Source organism: Callithrix jacchus, chromosome 9, assembly GCF_049354715.1.
Source record: "Callithrix jacchus isolate 240 chromosome 9, calJac240_pri, whole genome shotgun sequence".
Lineage (NCBI taxonomy): Eukaryota > Metazoa > Chordata > Mammalia > Primates > Cebidae > Callithrix > Callithrix jacchus.
This window is the reverse complement of record NC_133510.1, coordinates 23,138,684-23,155,695: the sequence shown is the minus strand read 5'-3', so window position 1 is coordinate 23,155,695 and position 17,012 is coordinate 23,138,684. Positions and strand designations below refer to the sequence as shown.

At 39.5% G+C, this 17,012-nt stretch overlaps 1 long non-coding RNA gene across 3 annotated transcripts in view; it reads left to right on the top strand.

The window, feature by feature from the left end:
* Nucleotides 1–17,012, top strand: part of LOC144577750 (uncharacterized) — a 34,800-nt gene that overhangs the window by 8,622 nt on the left and 9,166 nt on the right. The gene's annotated exons all lie outside the window — the stretch shown is intronic.

Here is a 17,012-nt window from a genome sequence, read left to right as displayed (position 1 = left end):
ACTGACAAGACCAACCTCTGGCAATTGGTGTGCCCCTTCACTCAAGCTCCTCCTGTCACACTAACTGGATTATGCTTTAGATGATCCCAGATCTTTATAATTTGTGACACTGCAGTGTAAGACACAAACAAAGTTATCTCTGTGGTCTATTTTGGAAATATGTAGAACATATCTTTTCAGTAGAAAAATACCTATTGTGCTATGAATTTGCCACTTGTAGGTAAATTCTTCTCAAGTCTTACATCTGTCTGTCGGGTTTTCTCCGTCATTACTCTCACTCTTTCCTGTCACATGATTATATCTCATTTGGCTTTCAAAAATAGCTGCCTAATGTCGACTTCCTCTCATTCTCCATTATTGCCACTATTGCCTCCATAATCCCCTTATTTTAAGCAGTTCTTTCTACTGACTTCAAGTCTTTAGACAAACAGCTCTTTGAACCAATTCCCAATCAGAAAATCTTTTACCATCTATCACTGTAAGCACCCCTACTTCAAGATATCCTGTCTCTTTAGCCTGAACAAATGTACACCTTCCATGTATCAATTTTTTTATTTTTTATTTTTTACTTTTATTTTTATTTATTTATTTTTTAATTTTTTATTGGATTTTAGGTTTTGGGGTACATGAGCAGAGCATGCAAGACAGTTGCGTAGGAACACACATGGCAGTGTGCTTTTCTTTCCTTCTCCCCTTCACCCACATTTGGCATTTCTCCCCAGGCTATCCCTCCCCACCTCCCCCTCCCACTGGCCCTCCCCTTTTCCCCCAGTAGACCCCAGTGTTTAGTACTCCCCTTTCTGTGTCCATGTGTTCTCATTTTTTTATCACCCGCCTATGAGTGAGAATATGCGGTGTTTCATTTTCTGTTCTTGTGTCAGTTTGCTGAGGATGATGTTCTCCAGATTCATCCATGTCCCTACAAACGACACGAACTCATCATTTCTGATTGCTGCATAATATTCCATGGTGTATATGTGCCACATTTTCCAATCCAGTCTATTATCAATGGGCATTTGGGTTGATTCCAGGTCTTTCCTATTGTAAACAGTGCTGCAATGAACATTCGTGTACATGTGTCCTTATAGTAGAACGATTTATAGTCTTTTGGATATATACCCAGTAATGGGATTGCTGGGTCAAATGGAATTTCTATTTCTAAGGCCTTGAGGAATCGCCACACTGTCTTCCACAATGGTTGAACTAATTTACACTCCCACCAACAGTGTAAAAGTGTTCCTTTTTCTCCACATCCTCTCCAGCATCTGTCTCCAGATTTTTTAATGATCGCCATTCTAACTGGCGTGAGATGGTATATCAGTGTTCTTTTGATTTGCATCTCTCTGATGACCAGTGACGATGAGCATTTTTTCATATGATTGTTGGCCTCATATATGTCTTCTTTCGTAAAGTGTCTGTTCATATCTTTTGCCCACTTTTGAATGGGCTTGTTTGTTTTTTTCCTGTAAATCCGTTAGAGTTCTTTGTAAATTCTGGATATCAGCCCTTTGTCAGATGGGTAAACTGCAAAAATTTTTTCCCATTCTGTTGGTTGCCGATCCACTCTAGTGACTGTTTCTTTTGCCGTGCAGAAGCTGTGGAGTTTCATTAGGTCCCATTTGTCTATTTTGGCTTTTGTTGCCAATGCTTTTGGTGTTCTGTTCATAAAGTCCTTGCCTACTCCTATGTCCTGGATAGTTTTGCCTAGATTTCCTTCTAGGGTTTTTATGGTGCCAGGTCTTATGTTTAAGTCTTTAATCCATCTGGAGTTAATTTTAGTGTAAGGTGTCAGGAAGGGGTCCAGTTTCTGCTTTCTGCACATGGCTAGCCAGTTTTCCCAACACCATTTGTTAAACAGGGAATCCTTTCCCCCTTGCTTGTTTTTGTCAGGTTTATCAAAGATTGTATAGTTGTAGATATGTTGTGTTGCCTCCGGTGCCTCTGTTTTGTTCCATTGGTCTATATCTCTGTTTTGGTACCAGTACCATGCTGTTTTGATTACTGTAGACTTGTAGTATAGTTTGAAATCCGGTAGTGTGATGCCCCCCGCTGTGTTCTTTTTGCTTAGAATTGACTTGGCTATGCGGGCTCTCTTTTGGTTCCATATGAAGTTCATGGTGGTTTTTTCCAGTTCTGTGAAGAAACTCGATGGTAGCTTGATGGGGATAGCGTTGATTCTGTAAATTACTTTGGGCAGTATAGCCATTTTCACGATATTAATTCTTCCTAACCATGAACATGGAATGTTTCTCCATCTGTTTGTGTCCTCTCTGATTTCGTTGAGCAGTGGTTTGTAGTTTTCCTTGAAGAGGTCCCTTACGTTCCTTGTGAGTTGTATTCCAAGGTATTTTATTCTTTTTGTAGCAATTGTGAATGGCAGTTCGTTCTTGATTTGGCTTTCTTTAAGTCTGTTATTGGTGTAGACGAATGCTTGTGATTTTTGCACATTGATTTTATATCCTGAGACTTTGCTGAAGTTGCTTATCAGTTTCAGGAGTTTCTGGGCTGAGGGGATGGGGTCTTCTAGGTATACTATCATGTCGTCTGCAAATAGAGACAATTTGGCTTCCACCTTTCCTATTTGAATACCCTTTATTTCTTTTTCTTGCCTGATTGCTGTGGCTAGAACTTCCAGTACTATATTGAATAGGATTGGTGAAAGAGGGCATCCTTGTCTAGTGCCAGATTTCAAAGGGAATGCTTCCAGTTTTTGCCCATTCAGTATGATATTGGCTATTGGTTTGTCATAAATAGCTTTTATTACTTTGAGATACGTTCCATCGATACCGAGTTTATTGAGGGTTTTTAGCATAAAGGGCTGTTGAATTTTGTTGAATGCCTTCTCTGCGTCAATTGAGATAATCATGTGGTTTTTTTTTTGGTTCTGTTTATGTGGTGAATTACGTTTATAGACTTGCGTATGGTGAACCAGCCTTGCATCCCTGGGATGAATCCTACTTGATCATGATGAATAAGTTTTTTGATTTGCTGTTGCAATCGGCTTGCCAATATTTTATTGAAGATTTTTGCATCTATGTTCATCATGGATATTGGCCTGAAGTTTTCTTTTCTTGTTCTCTGCCGGGTTTTGGTATCAGAATGATGTTGGTCTTGTAAAATGATTTGGGAAGTATTCCCTCTTTTTGGATTGTTTGAAATAGTTTTAGAAGGAATGGTACCAGCTCCTCTTTGTGTGTCTGGTAGAATTCGGCTGTGAACCCGTCTGGACCTGGGCTTTTTTTGTGTGGTAGGCTCTTAATTGCTGCCTCGACTTCTGACCTTGTTATTGGTCTATTCATCGTTTCAGCTTCCTCCTGGTTTAGGCTTGGGAGGACACAGGAGTCCAGGAATTTATCCATTTCTTCCAGGTTTACTAGTTTATGTGCATAGAGTTGTTTGTAATATTCTCTGATGATGATTTGAGTTTCTGTGGAATCTGTGGTGATTTCCCCTTTATCATTTTTTATTGCATCTATTTGGTTGTTCTCTCTTTTATTTTTAATCAATCTGGCTAGTGGTCTGTCTATTTTGTTGATTTTTTCAAAAAACCAGCTCTTGGATTTATTGATTTTTGGAAGGGTTTTTCGTGTCTCAATTTCCTTCAGTTCAGCTCTGACCTTAGTTATTTCTTGTCTTCTGCTGGGTTTTGAGTTTTTTCGATCTTGCTCCTCTAGCTCTTTCAATTTTGACGATAGGGTGTCAATTTTGGATCTCTCCATTCTCCTCATATGGGCACTTATTGCTATATACTTTCCTCTAGACACTGCTTTAAATGTGTCCCAGAGGTTCTGGCATGTTGTGTCTTCGTTCTCATTGGTTTCGAAGAACTTCTTTATTTCTGACTTCATTTCATTGTTTACCCAGTCAACATTCAAGAGCCAGTTGTTCAGTTTCCATGAAGCTGTGCGGTTCTGGGTCGGTTTCTGTATTCTGAGTTCTAACTTGATTGCACTATGGTCTGAGAGGCTGTTTGTTATTATTTCAGTTGTTTTGCATTTGTTGAGCAGTGCTTTACTTCCAATTATGTGGTCAATTTTTGAGTAGGTGTGATGTGGTGCTGAGAAGAATGTATATTCTCTGGATTTGGGGTGGAGAGTTCTGTAAATGTCTATCAGGTTTGCTTGCTCCAGGTCTGAGTTCAAGCCCTGGATATCCTTGTTGATTTTCTGTCTGGTTGATCTGTCTAATATTGACAGTGGAGTGTTAAAGTCTCCCACTATTATTGTGTGGGAGTCTAAGTCTCTTTGTAAGTCATTAAGAACTTGCCTTATGTATCTGGGTGCTCCTGCACTGGGTCCATATATGTTTAGGATCGTTAGCTCTTCTTGTTTTATTGATCCTTTTACCATTATGTAATGTCCTTCTTTGTCTCTTTTGACCTTTGTTACTTTAAAGTCTATTTTATTAGAGATGAGAATTGCAACTCCTGCTTTTTTTTGCTCTCCATTTGCTTGGTAAATCTTCCTCCATCCCTTTATTTTGAGCCTTTGTGTATCCTTGCATGTGAGATGGGTTTCCTGGATACAGCACACTGATGGGTTTTGGATTTTTATCCAATTTGCCAGTCTGGGTCTTTTGATTGGTGCATTTAGTCCATTTACATTTAGGGTTAATATTGTTATGTGTGAATTTGATACTGCCATTTTGATGCTAAATGGCTGTTTTGCCTGTTAGTTGTTGTAGATTCTTCATTATGTTGATGCTCTTTAGCTTTTAGTGTGATTTTGGAATGGCTGGTACTGGTTGTTCCTTTCTATGTGTAGTGCCTCTTTTAGGAGCTCTTGTAAAGCAGGCCTGGTGGTGACAAAATCTCTGAGTACTTGCTTGTTCGCAAAGGATTTTATTTTTCCTTCACTTCTGAAGCTCAGTTTGGCTGGATATGAAATTCTGGGTTGAAAGTTCTTTTCTTTAAGCGTGTTGAATATTGGCCCCCACTCTCTTCTTGCTTGTAGAGTTTCTGCCGAGAGATCTGCTGTGAGTCTGATGGGCTTCCCTTTGTGGGTAACTCGACCTTTCTCTCTGGCTGCCCTTAGTATTTTCTCCTTTATTTCAACCTTGTTGAATCTGACGATTATGTGCCTTGGGGTTGCTCTTCTTGCAGAATATCTTTGTGGTGTTCTCTGTATTTCCTGCTTTTGAGTGTTGGCCTGTCTTGCTAGGTGGGGGAAGTTTTCCTGGATGATGTCCTGAAGAGTATTTTCCAGCTTGGATTCATTCTCTTCATCCCCTTCTGGTACACCTATTAAACATAGGTTAGGTCTTTTCACATAGTCCCACATTTCTGGGAGACTTTGTTCATTCCTTTTTGCGCTTTTTTCTCTAATCTTGGTTTCTCGTTTAATTTCATTGAGTTGGTCTTCGACTTCAGATATTCTTTCTTCTGCTTGGTCAATTCGGCTATTGAAACTTGTGCATGCTTCGCGAAGTTCTCGTATTGTGTTTTTCAGCTCCTTTAATTCATTCATATTCCTCTCTAAGTTATCCATTCTTGTTATCATTTCCTCATATCTTTTTTTAAATTCCTTAGTTTCTTTGCATTGATTTAATACATGTTCTTTTAGCTCACAAAAGTTTCTCATTATCCACCTTCTGAAGTCTAATTCCGTCATTTCGTCACAGTCATTCTCCGTCCAGCTTTGTTCCCTTGCTGGTGAGGAGTTTTGGTCCTTTCTAGGAGGCGAGGTGTTCTGGTTTCGGGTGTTTTCCTCCTTTTTTCGCTGGTTTCTTCCCATCTTTGTGGGTTTATTCGCTTGTCATCTGCGTAGTTGCTGACTTTTCGATTGGGTCTCTGAGTGGACACCCAGATTGTTGATGATGAAGTATTTCTGTTACTTGGTTTTCCTTCTACCAGCCTAGCCCCTTCGCTGTATGACTGCTGAGGTCCACTCCAGGCCCTGCTTGTCTGGGGTGCACCTCTAGCAGCTGTGGCACAGTGAGGGATGCTACCCATTTCTTTTTCTGCTATCTTTGTCCCAGGATGATGCCTGCCAAATGTCAGTCTTTTGGATATAGAGGGGTCAGGGAGCTGCTTGAGGAGACAGTCTGTACTTTTTTGGAGCTCAATTGCTGAGCTGTGCACTCTGTTGTTCATTCAGGGCTGTTAGGCTGCTATGTTTGATTCTGCTGCAACAGAGCTCATTAAAAAAAACCTTTTTTTCTCAAATGCTCTGTGTTGGGGGGTTCGGGCTTTATTTTTCGATGTCCGTTGAGGTGTCCTGCCCAGCTAGAAGGCAGACTAGCCACTATTTGGCTGCCGAGGCTCCGCCCTGCTGTTGTGTGATTCGCCCTGTTCCTGCAGGCTCTGCTGTGGTCTCCGCCACACCTTGCGGTGGAGTCTCTTCGTTGTAGTGTGTTGCCTTGGCAATGGCAGGCTGCGTCAGCAGTGGGCGTGTATCTCAGTAGGGACGGGTTGCCTCGGCAACAGCTGGCTGCGTCAGCAGTGGGCATGTATCTCAGTTGGGGTGGGTTGCCACGGTAGTGGTGGATGCCCCTCCCCCACAGAGCGTCTCAGACCGTCTGCTTGGGATAGTTTGAAATCGCGGTTTTGTTCGTCCCACTGGGTACCCCAAACGATCTGTCCCTGCAATCCCCTGGGCTGGCCTACTGTCCAAGTCTCATTCAGTCTCAAGTCCAGCCCTCTCAAGTCTCAGGTTGCTGGTTCAACAGGGCACCCGGACAAGCGCGCCCTGTGGGGATTGCTGGGTAGGGTCGGCTGCCGCCCCGGCTGCCGGCTTCACCAGGCAGACCTACTGCCTGGCGTCCCATGTCTTTTTTATGCTTGGGAGTTTCCCCGTTCTGTGGGCAACAAAGATCAGTCTGGAAATGCAGCTCAGACTCACCTCTTTGCGGATTCAACGAGAGCTCCAATCCTGGGTTGTTCTCACAGCGCCATCTTGAGTCCTCCCTATTTTTTATTTTTTTAGTTTCTCTTTTCACTCAGAAACATGGGCATGACCATGTATCAATTTATTATGTTAACTACAATTCCTGTTTCTCTAAAATGTGTAAAGCCAAACTGTTACCTGACTGCCTTGGGCCCACTTTCTCAGAACCTCTTGAGACCATTTTCCAGACCATGGTCACTCATATTGGCACAGAATAAATCTTTTTAAATATTATAGAGTCTGTTTTTTTAAATCAACATACCTGATCCTTACATTTGATTCCATCTAGTTTCTAACTCTCTCACTTTTGTGCCCATTATCTCACTTCTATCACTGCTTCATGCCTTGTATTTCAGATTCAGCTCCATTGCCTTAGCAGTACCTGTGCATTCTCTAGATTCTTGGTTCTCCTGCTTTTAGTTCTCTGCCTTGCCCACCCTGTCTCTAGATTCTTTGAGTAGATATCCCTTTTAACTTGGTTCGACCCTTGGACTCACCACCATAAACAATATTTGCATCAGAATCTTATTTCAGGCACTGATCTTAGGTTTTACAATAGTGATGTTGTCCCCAGGAGCAATTTGGAGAGGCACCCAGTCTCAAACAGAAATTTCTTAATGTGGATTCATTACCTACAGTATCATGCTCCAAACACATAACTGTTTTTAATCTTACAAACTCCACGAACTTTGTCTATGGTCTCTAATCAAGTATCATGTTAAATTTAGATGTAATTGGCCTTGCAGTCTTCATGTTCATAGTGGATTAGATATACAGGTCCAAAGATGTTGAAGGGAAAAAACCATAAAAACCAAGAAGTGACATCAATGAAAAGAAAGCCGATAATAGTGAGAAATCAAAATATACATCTATCTCAGTCTGGAATTAAATAGTCAAGGAAAAACAATCATATAGATGTAAGTATCCATTGGACTTTATTTCTAAATTGTGTACAGAAAACATCTTTTATAACCACTCTAAGTGATTAAGAACTCTTCACTTATTTTCCATATATTCAGTTTAAGAAAGAATGAAAATGAGTATCATTGTTAGGAAGATGTTTGCCAAATGTATTAAAAGTACCAACACAAACCAAAATTGTAAAACACCTTATAACATTATTTATAAAACTCACATTAAGAAAAAATCTTCAGTTTCTGAAAATGGGTAAACAAGGAAGAGAAAAGCATCCCTTGACATCTAGGAGCTAACCTAACACTCAGATGACCTGTCCATCGCCTTGTCCTGTGCAGCAGAAAAATTTCACAGAACATCAACTTCAGACAAGGAGCAAGATTTAAAAAAAAAAGAGTACTCCATAATCATGAACACAGAATAAAAGCAGAAAAGCATAAACATTTGTCAAACCACCAGAATAACCATGTATCTTCCTATTCTGACTACTACGGGTTACTGTTGTTTCTTTACCAAATAAAGTTTCAGACTTCTTATAGTTTTTCTTTCTTCTGGAAAATATTTATTAAGAAACTTTACGAAAGAAGACATATATGAGGCCAACAATCATATGAAAAAATGCTCATCGTCACTGGTCATCAGAGAGATGCAAATCAAAACCACATTGAGATACCATCTCACGCCAGTTAGAATGGCGATCATTAAAAAATCTGGAGACAACAGATGCTGGAGAGGATGTGGAGAAATAGGAACACTTTTACACTGTTGGTGGGAGTGTAAATTAGTCCAACCATTGTGGAAGACAGTGTGGCGATTCCTCAAGGCCTTAGAAATAGAAATTCCATTTGACCCAGTAATCCCATTACTGGGTATATACCCAAAGGTCTATAAATCATTCTACTATAAGGACACATGCACACGAATGTTCATTGCAGCACTGTTTACAATAGCAAAGACCTGGAATCAACCCAAATGCCATTGATGATAGACTGGATTGGGAAAATGTGGCACATATACACCATGGAATATTATGCAGCAATCAGAAATGATGAGTTCGTGTCCTTTGTAGGGACATGGATGAATCTGGAGAACATCATTCTCAGCAAACTGACACAAGAACAGAAAATGAAACACCGCATATTCTCACTCATAGGCGGGTGATGAAAAATGAGAACACATGGACACAGAAAGGGGAGTACTAAACACTGGGGTCTACTGGGGGAAAAGGGGAGGGCCAGTGGGAGGGGGAGGGGGGGAGGGATAGCCTGGGGAGAAACGCCAAATGTGGGTGAAGGGGTGAAAGCAAACAGAACACACTGCCATGTGTGTACCTATGCAACTGTATTGCATGCTCTGCACATGTACCCCAAAACCTAAAATGCAATAAAAAAATAAGGGAAAAAAAGATTTATTAAGATACTCAGTGGTAGAATTAGTCTTGTTTCCTGACAGCATCTGTATTAGTCAAGGCTCTCCAGAGAAAGACTCAATAGAATACAGAGAGACAGAAAAGGAAACTTATTACGGGAACTGACTTACATAATTATGGAGGCTGAAAAGTCCCATCAGCTGCCATCAGCAAGCTGAAGAACGAGGAAAGCCAAGGGAGTGATTCTGCCTGAGTTTGAAGGCCTCAAAACAAGGGGAACTTATGTTGTATTCTCAGTACATGGCTAAAGGCTTGAGAACCCCAGGGCTGGGATCGGGGAGGAAGCTGGTATAAGTCCCCAAGTCTGAAGGCCCGAGAAACCGAAGCTCCATGTCCAAGGGCAAGAGAAGCTGGATGCCCCAGCTCAAGGAGAAAGAGAAAGACTAAATTCCCCCCTTTTCCACCTTTTTGTTCCACCTGGGCCCTCAGCAGATTACATGACGCTCACCCACATTGGTGAGGGTAATCTTTTCTATTTAGTCTACTGATAGAAGTGGTAATCTCCTCCAGAAATATCCACACAGACACACCGAAAATAATGTTTATCAGTCACCTGGGCATGTAAGTCAGTCAAGTTGACACATAATATTAACCATCGCAGCATCCAATCCAGAACAAAACTGCTTGTTTAAACTCTCCAAAACTACCTAACACAGCCCAAGTCCTATACTGAATTATTTCTAACACCCTCTGAATGAAGCACCAGAAGGTACTCTGTGGTATGCATTTTCTCTCACTGTAAAAAGGAATAAACGCAACTTGTTTAACTACTGATGTGTTCGTGGTGGTCTTTGAAGGAAGACATCGACAGAAAGCATAGCACGCTGGTTAAAGACTGTTTTTATTCGAATACTGGCTTTGCCAATCAATAGCTGCATAAATTAAACTCTCAACCTCAGTTTCCTTATTTGTAAAACAAGGATAACAGAAATACATTTTTATAAGGTTGGGTTGAGGATTAAATGAAATAACAGAAGATTATCTCATTAAGTAATTTTAGCTGTAGGAAACAGAATACCTAACCAAATTGGCTTTAAAAATAAAAAGTGGTTAATATTTATCTCATATTACATCAGTTTTAGATGGCCTAAGAGTTTTGACAAGTGGCTCGTTGATGTCATATGAATCCAAGTGCTTTATGTCTTTCCACTGTAACCTTGCCCTGTGTCCTGAGCACTGCCACACTCATAAGGTTGCAGGATGCTGTGGTCTCTTTAAGTGTCACGCCTGCAATATTTCTGTCTTAAAAAAAAAAAACAGGAAATAAGGAGGACAGCAGCCTTCTCTTACATCTCTCTGCTTTGGGCAGAGAGAAAACCCTTTTCCAGAATTCCTACCAACAGATCTTCCTTTTTTGTCTTTTTCCTGAGAGTCAACATTGTGCCCACTCCAAGCTGGGATTCTGGAGCTACGCGGTCTGAAATAGAATCCCAGCTCTACCACTCACTGACTATGTGATCAGGGAAAGTTACTTAAGCCTCACTATATGTTAATTTTCCATCTATAAAATGGGAATAATAGTGTCTACATTAAGAGTTAGTATGAAGATTGATTACATATATATGTGAGACAGAGCACTTAGAACAGTGCAAGATACATGTTAAGTGTATGTGAGTGCTAATTCTTATGACGTTCTGTATCACATAGTCATTGATACAAGGGAGGCTGTGAATGGAAGTATATGGCCTTTTTTGCCTCCTTCTTTCTTTCCTTCCTTTCCTTTTTCTTTCTTTTTCTTCCTTCCTTCTTTCTCCTTCCTTCCTTTCTCTTTTTCTTTCTTACTTCTTCCTTTCCCTCCCTCCTTCCCTCCTTCCTTCCTTCCTTCTTTCGTTCTTTCTTCTTTCTTGACAGAATCTTGCTCTGTCACCCAGGCTGGAGTGCAATCGCATGGTCTCAGCTCACTGCAACCTCTGCCTCTGGGGTTCAAGTGATTCTCCTGACTCTGCAAGTAGAGATGGAGTTTCACCAGGTTGGCCACACTGGTCTTGAACTCCTGACCTCAGGTAGCCCACCCACCTCGGCTTTCCAAAGTGCTGAGATTAGAACTGTGAGCCCCCATACCCGGTCGAATCAGTTATTCTTTATTTGTTAGTTAAGTTCAAACCTGATGAACAAAACTTTTCTTATTCGTCTATAATTGTAACCTTTGGAGTATATTGCACTCAGTTTTCTAAGGGTCTAAAAAGTCCAGAAACTCAACAGAACTGCAACTGTCTTGATTAATTATCAGGTAATTTATATTAAAACATCTGGTCCTATATTTTTTAAGTAGTGAAAAATATAAATTAGGAATATCTGGGCAATGCTAACAACTAAAACCAGATCCTTGGATTTCTGAGCAATTATAAGTTATGAAAAATCTACTTAACTTCATGTTTATTGAACAAAACATTTTGGAAGGTCCCCTCAGCATTAGGGTCATTAGGCTCATCTTCAGTAATCAATGACAACTTAAATATAGGACGTTCAAATTCTTGCATTTCTGGGATAGACACCCACAGAATCAAAAATTTCTTCATTGAGTTGCTTCAACCCACCTGTCAGAGTAAATTTCACCCTACCATTAAGTCCGCTTCTCTTGGTCTTAAGGACTTATCTAAAATATAATCTTTGAAAATATAAAAGGAAGTCTTTGTTAATTTCTAACAAAATCACGCCTCATATGAGGTCGTGGAGGTAGAGTTAGGTTGGTAGGAAGGACATGTGTTACATAGTAACAGGAAACATATCTCTTAAGGTGAGCTAACTGCGTGTTCCACCAGAGACGGTGCTAGAGAGTGCCTGGCTAACAATGGACACAATATAATTGAGGGTCTTGGTTGAAGCATCAGATATGGACCAGGAGAACAATGACAGGGAGCAGGTGCTACTCTAACAAACTTTAGCAACTTTCTGATTGTGCTGAGCAACAGGTCTCCTAACATCCCATTGAGACCAAATGCCAAAGTTGGCATCTCCAAAAGGCATTATTGTTTTTATTACTATGATAAAAAGTTTGAGTTTACTCATTAACGTTGTTATTACTTTTCTCTCCTTTCACTCTCAAACAGGAATTACAGGCCTTGAGAAGTTAATGGCCTCTGGCTGTGCACCTGCCTCCAATTAGTACAGAGGCAATAGGTGAAAAATATGTTTGGAAGCAGGCAAACCTCCAGGGGCTGGTTAATGCCCTCATTAAACCTGAGCCTAGGAAAGTTCTGAGCCACAGAGTTGTATTCTTTTTGGATTGTCAACAAGACCAACACCACTGGCAGTTCAAATTATTGCCTGGCCCAAGAGGTTGAGTAAATTAGAAGAGTTAAAAAGAAGTAAAATGTAACTCTGACAAGTTCCTGCAAACACAATAGCCTTTCAGGCTCACTGATGTAACAAACCCAGTTCTATGCAGAGCAGCAAAATTAAAAAATTAAAATTCAGATTTTCCAGAATATTTTAAAAGTCTTCACAATAAGCCTTTTTTAAAAAAAAAAAAAAAAAGATAACTTTAGAGTTATAAAAGAGTTGCAAAAATAGCACAGACTTCCCTTATGCCCTTATACAGTTTCCTTTGTAGGGACATGGATGAACCTGGAGACCATCATTCTCAGCAAGCTGACACAAGAACAGAAAATGAAATACTGCACGTTCTCACTCATAGCCGGGTGTTGAACAATGAGAACACATGGACACAGGGAGGGGAGCACTACACACTGGGGTCTGTTGGGGGGAATAGGGGAGGAACAGCGGGGGGTGGGGAGTTGGGGAGGGATAGCAGGGGGAGAAATGCCAGATATAGGTGAAGGGGAGGAAGGCAGCAAATCACACTGCCACGTGTGTACCTATGCAACTATCTTGCATGTTCTTCACATGTGCCCCAAAACCTAAAATGCAATTTAAAAAAGAAAAAGAAAAAAATAACTTTAGAGTTATAAAAGAGTTGCAAAAATTGCACAGACTTCCCTTATGCCGTTATACAGTTTTTCTTTATGTTAATATCACACATAATAATAAAATATCAAAACTAGGGAATTATTCTTTGTGCCATACTACAAAGTAAATATCTAACTTTTTTTGAATGTCACCAGTTTTCCCACTGTTTCCCAGCTTCAGGATCCAATCCAGGATTGCACTTTGGATTTAGTTGTCCTATCTTCTTTGTCTCTTCCAACCTGTGATGGTTCCTTAGTTATTCCTTGCCTTTGTGACTCTGGCTCTTTTGAAAGGTGCTTTTAAATACACAAAATATTGATCGGCCATTATTAATACCCATTTTTAGAATGAAGCAATATTCCTCTTCTCTCTCCCTCTTTTTCTTCCTCTTTCTTCCTCTCCTTCCCTCCTTTTTTTACTTTTCAACATCCTAGTTCCTCACCTCTACTCAATACATTCCTCTGAACACCTGATTCCTTGTGATTCTCCCATCCCACTGAAACCTCCAATCCAAAAAAGAAAAAACAAACAAAAAAAAACATTGTGAGGTCCTCTAGGGCTTCTCAACTTGCAAAGAATCTCAAATATAGTTTAGAGCATTGGGAGCAAAAACCAGAGTAGGGAAAAAAGAGAGCTAATGATGCCTGTAAACTATATGATGAAATTTCAATCTTACTAGTATTTATTTAGTGTTCATTGTGTGATCAAGCTTAAATTAGGTGTTGTAGGAAGCACACACTCACACACACACACACAGAAAAAAAAGAAAGAAAGGTGCTTATCAGTTATTTTACAGAATGCCCTTCAATATGGGTTTGTCTGAGATTTTCTCATCAATAGATTGAGCTCAAGGGCTATTGGGAAGGATGCTACAGAAATTGTGTGCTCTTCTCAGTGTAACCTGTCAGATGTTCTTGACATGGATATATATGAACTTTGTTTATTTTAATCTTGATCCCTTTACTAAGGTCATGAAAAACTGAAGAATGAGAGGATTAATGAGAAAAACAAATAAGTTGTCATAGCGTGGATGCAGAAAGTCTGACTCCGAAATTCATGAACCTTCCAAAATTTACCATGTTGTCCCTCTTCGTTTGGAACTCCAGTGACACACAAAGATGTATTTCTTTTTTCATTTGTACTTCCTCTGCTAAGATCTCTAAGTGAAGGGAAGGGACTAAACTGTTGTCTATTATTTGTTTCTAGGTTCTTTCAAAGCTCTAGAAAATATGTGGGCATAATCGAGTAAAAATGTTGGAAACTTAAAGTTTGTGGTCTGCTGGTGCATTAAATATTAAATATCAACGTCATGTGCTTTCTCCTATGCCAGACATAAGTTTTCTGAAGATCTTGGACAAATATAATTTTGAGTATTGGGCAACAAAAAAAAAAACAATGCTGTGAATGTGGGTATTAATTTCTCATTATTGAGGTATTTGGACATTGACAGACTGAGAGACAGAATTTTCTAGAAGAAATTTTCAACAAAAATTTCAAGAGAAAGTTCAAAAATTTCCAGAGAAAATCACTCATAATCTTGAGATAATAACTCTATTAGGCTCTAATACTGAAAAAATGAGAATAAATTTTCCTTGTTCTATCTCACTCCCCTTTCTCTCCACATCAATTCTATACTTGAGATAACTATGTTCTTAGAAATGTGTTACATATAATAGAACTCATATTTTGTTGGAAAAAATTCTAGTCACTGTGTAAAAGTATTATCAAAAAAATCTAAATATCTGGTATTTGGGGGCGGGAGGGTTGAACTATTTATTATTATTAAAGAATTCACTTCTCTGCTTGTCATGATGCCCAGGCTGAGTTGACAGGAATGAGTTCTGGAGGTTCCTGCATCCACTCTAAATTTTCTGGTTACAATTCCTGTCTTCTCTCTCTTTACCTCAGCTGAAAGCTCAGGCTCATGAGGCCTCACCCCCTGCCCTCCTATTCCTAGAAAATGACAAAACTATGTAGGAGGCTTTCTTAGAGGAGAAAATGACTTTGACTCCCAGAAGACAAACCCCGCACTTTGCATCATGAGGCAGATAACCACTCCAAAACACAGAGATCTTGAGGACTGTGCAGGCCTCAATGAAAAACTGTTTCATATGATAAACATAAAATTGCTTTCAATTAATTAGTATCTGCTTTTATATTTACCCATACCTAGAATAGATTTCTTGTATTTGAATAAGCTAATGCAGGAATCTATTGTGAGTACACCATTTCACACTAAGCTCCAAATTGCTCTCAGCTTTTTCTTTCATTTGGATAGAGCTATTAATGAGTCATGTAGTTACACTATTCTTTATGGAGGAAAAGAGTGAATAATCCCTTTTCAAAATATCCTGATAGAGAGAACTTGAAACTACAGCAATATCAGAGAAGATATTTCCAGTTCATTCTTTTAAGCTACAAATATTTTATTATAGTATCAGGATAATCATGAGCACTGAAGCCTGACTTCCTGTATTCAGATACTGGCTTCCCCAAATACTATTTGTGTGACCCTAACTAAATTATTTATTTTGTCTATGCTGCAGTTTCCTTATCTGTAAACTGGGAATAACAACAGTAACTACCCTAAGTGTCGTAATGAATATTAAATGAGGAGATACACAGAAAGCACCTAGAATGGTTGCACAGAGTGCCCATGCATCCTAGTTTGCTTGGAACAGTCTTCATTACTTCCATCATTCTGGCATAATTATTAATAAGAGACTTCTTTTTACTCTCAAAAGTGTCCCAGTTAGAAATATAAATTACATAGTCATCCTAGTTACAAAGCACATAGTAAATGGTATACAACCACTAGTTATTATGATAACTTTGTTCTAGGCATTGGAAATAGAGCAGAGTAAGCAAAAACAACAAGAAAACAATAATCCTGCCTTCATGGGGCTTGCATTCTAGTTGAAATAGGCAATCAATAATCAAAATCAGTTGGTATAATATGTATTAGATGGTGGTAAATACTGTAGAGTGCAATAGCAACTAAATTCCTGGAAACTGCCTTAAAGCCTATTGTGTTGAATGTGTCAGTAGAATCATTAAACTTGTCTGAATAGAGAAATAGTATATGGTTCACAATTAAACAAAAATGTCATTCTCAGGACCTGACTGCTAGATTGAGTGAGAGAAAGAGCCAAAAAAGTTGTGACTAGAACCAGTGTGAAGTCATTGCAGTAAAAGATTCCTTCCAGATGGGAGACGTCCCACAATGAGTAATCTGACCTGCACCCCCCACAATGACTCCAATTCTGTGGTAGACTGTTGGTTATATTCCAAAATCCATTTTTCCTTCTTCCTAACAGTTGGCCACCCAGATAGAGACCCTATTTTATGATTGAGTGCTTTACAATACCTGAGCAGAGAAACAAATATAACCTTTTCCTAAAAGGAAAGTGCTTGTCCTTTTTTCTTCTATTTAACCTTCCTGTGGGCTGGACATGGCAATGACCATGCTTTGACCAGTAAGATAAGATCAGCACATTAAAATGGCCTTTCTCAGCATGGCTCCCAAATAATTCCCTTAAGAAAATTATTTGAGTGACCATTTTCTCAATTCTCCCAAGGACAGTACACAGTTACTACTTCTTTATCTGCATGGAAAGTAAGTTACTATATCACATCACATAAAATGAATGCATTGGACACTAATTAGGGCTTGATTCTTTCCCAGAATAGATTAAGGAGAGATGGCAAAACTACAAGGTGGAGGGAACCTGAATCCCTGAATTACCTTGTGGAGTAAAGCTACCCAGCCAGTCTAGACCTGCCAGACATATCATTAGTCTTAAGGAAAAATAAAATTTTTGTCTTAATTAGTCCTCTGTATTGGTGTATATTTTTGTTATAACAGTATTTATTTT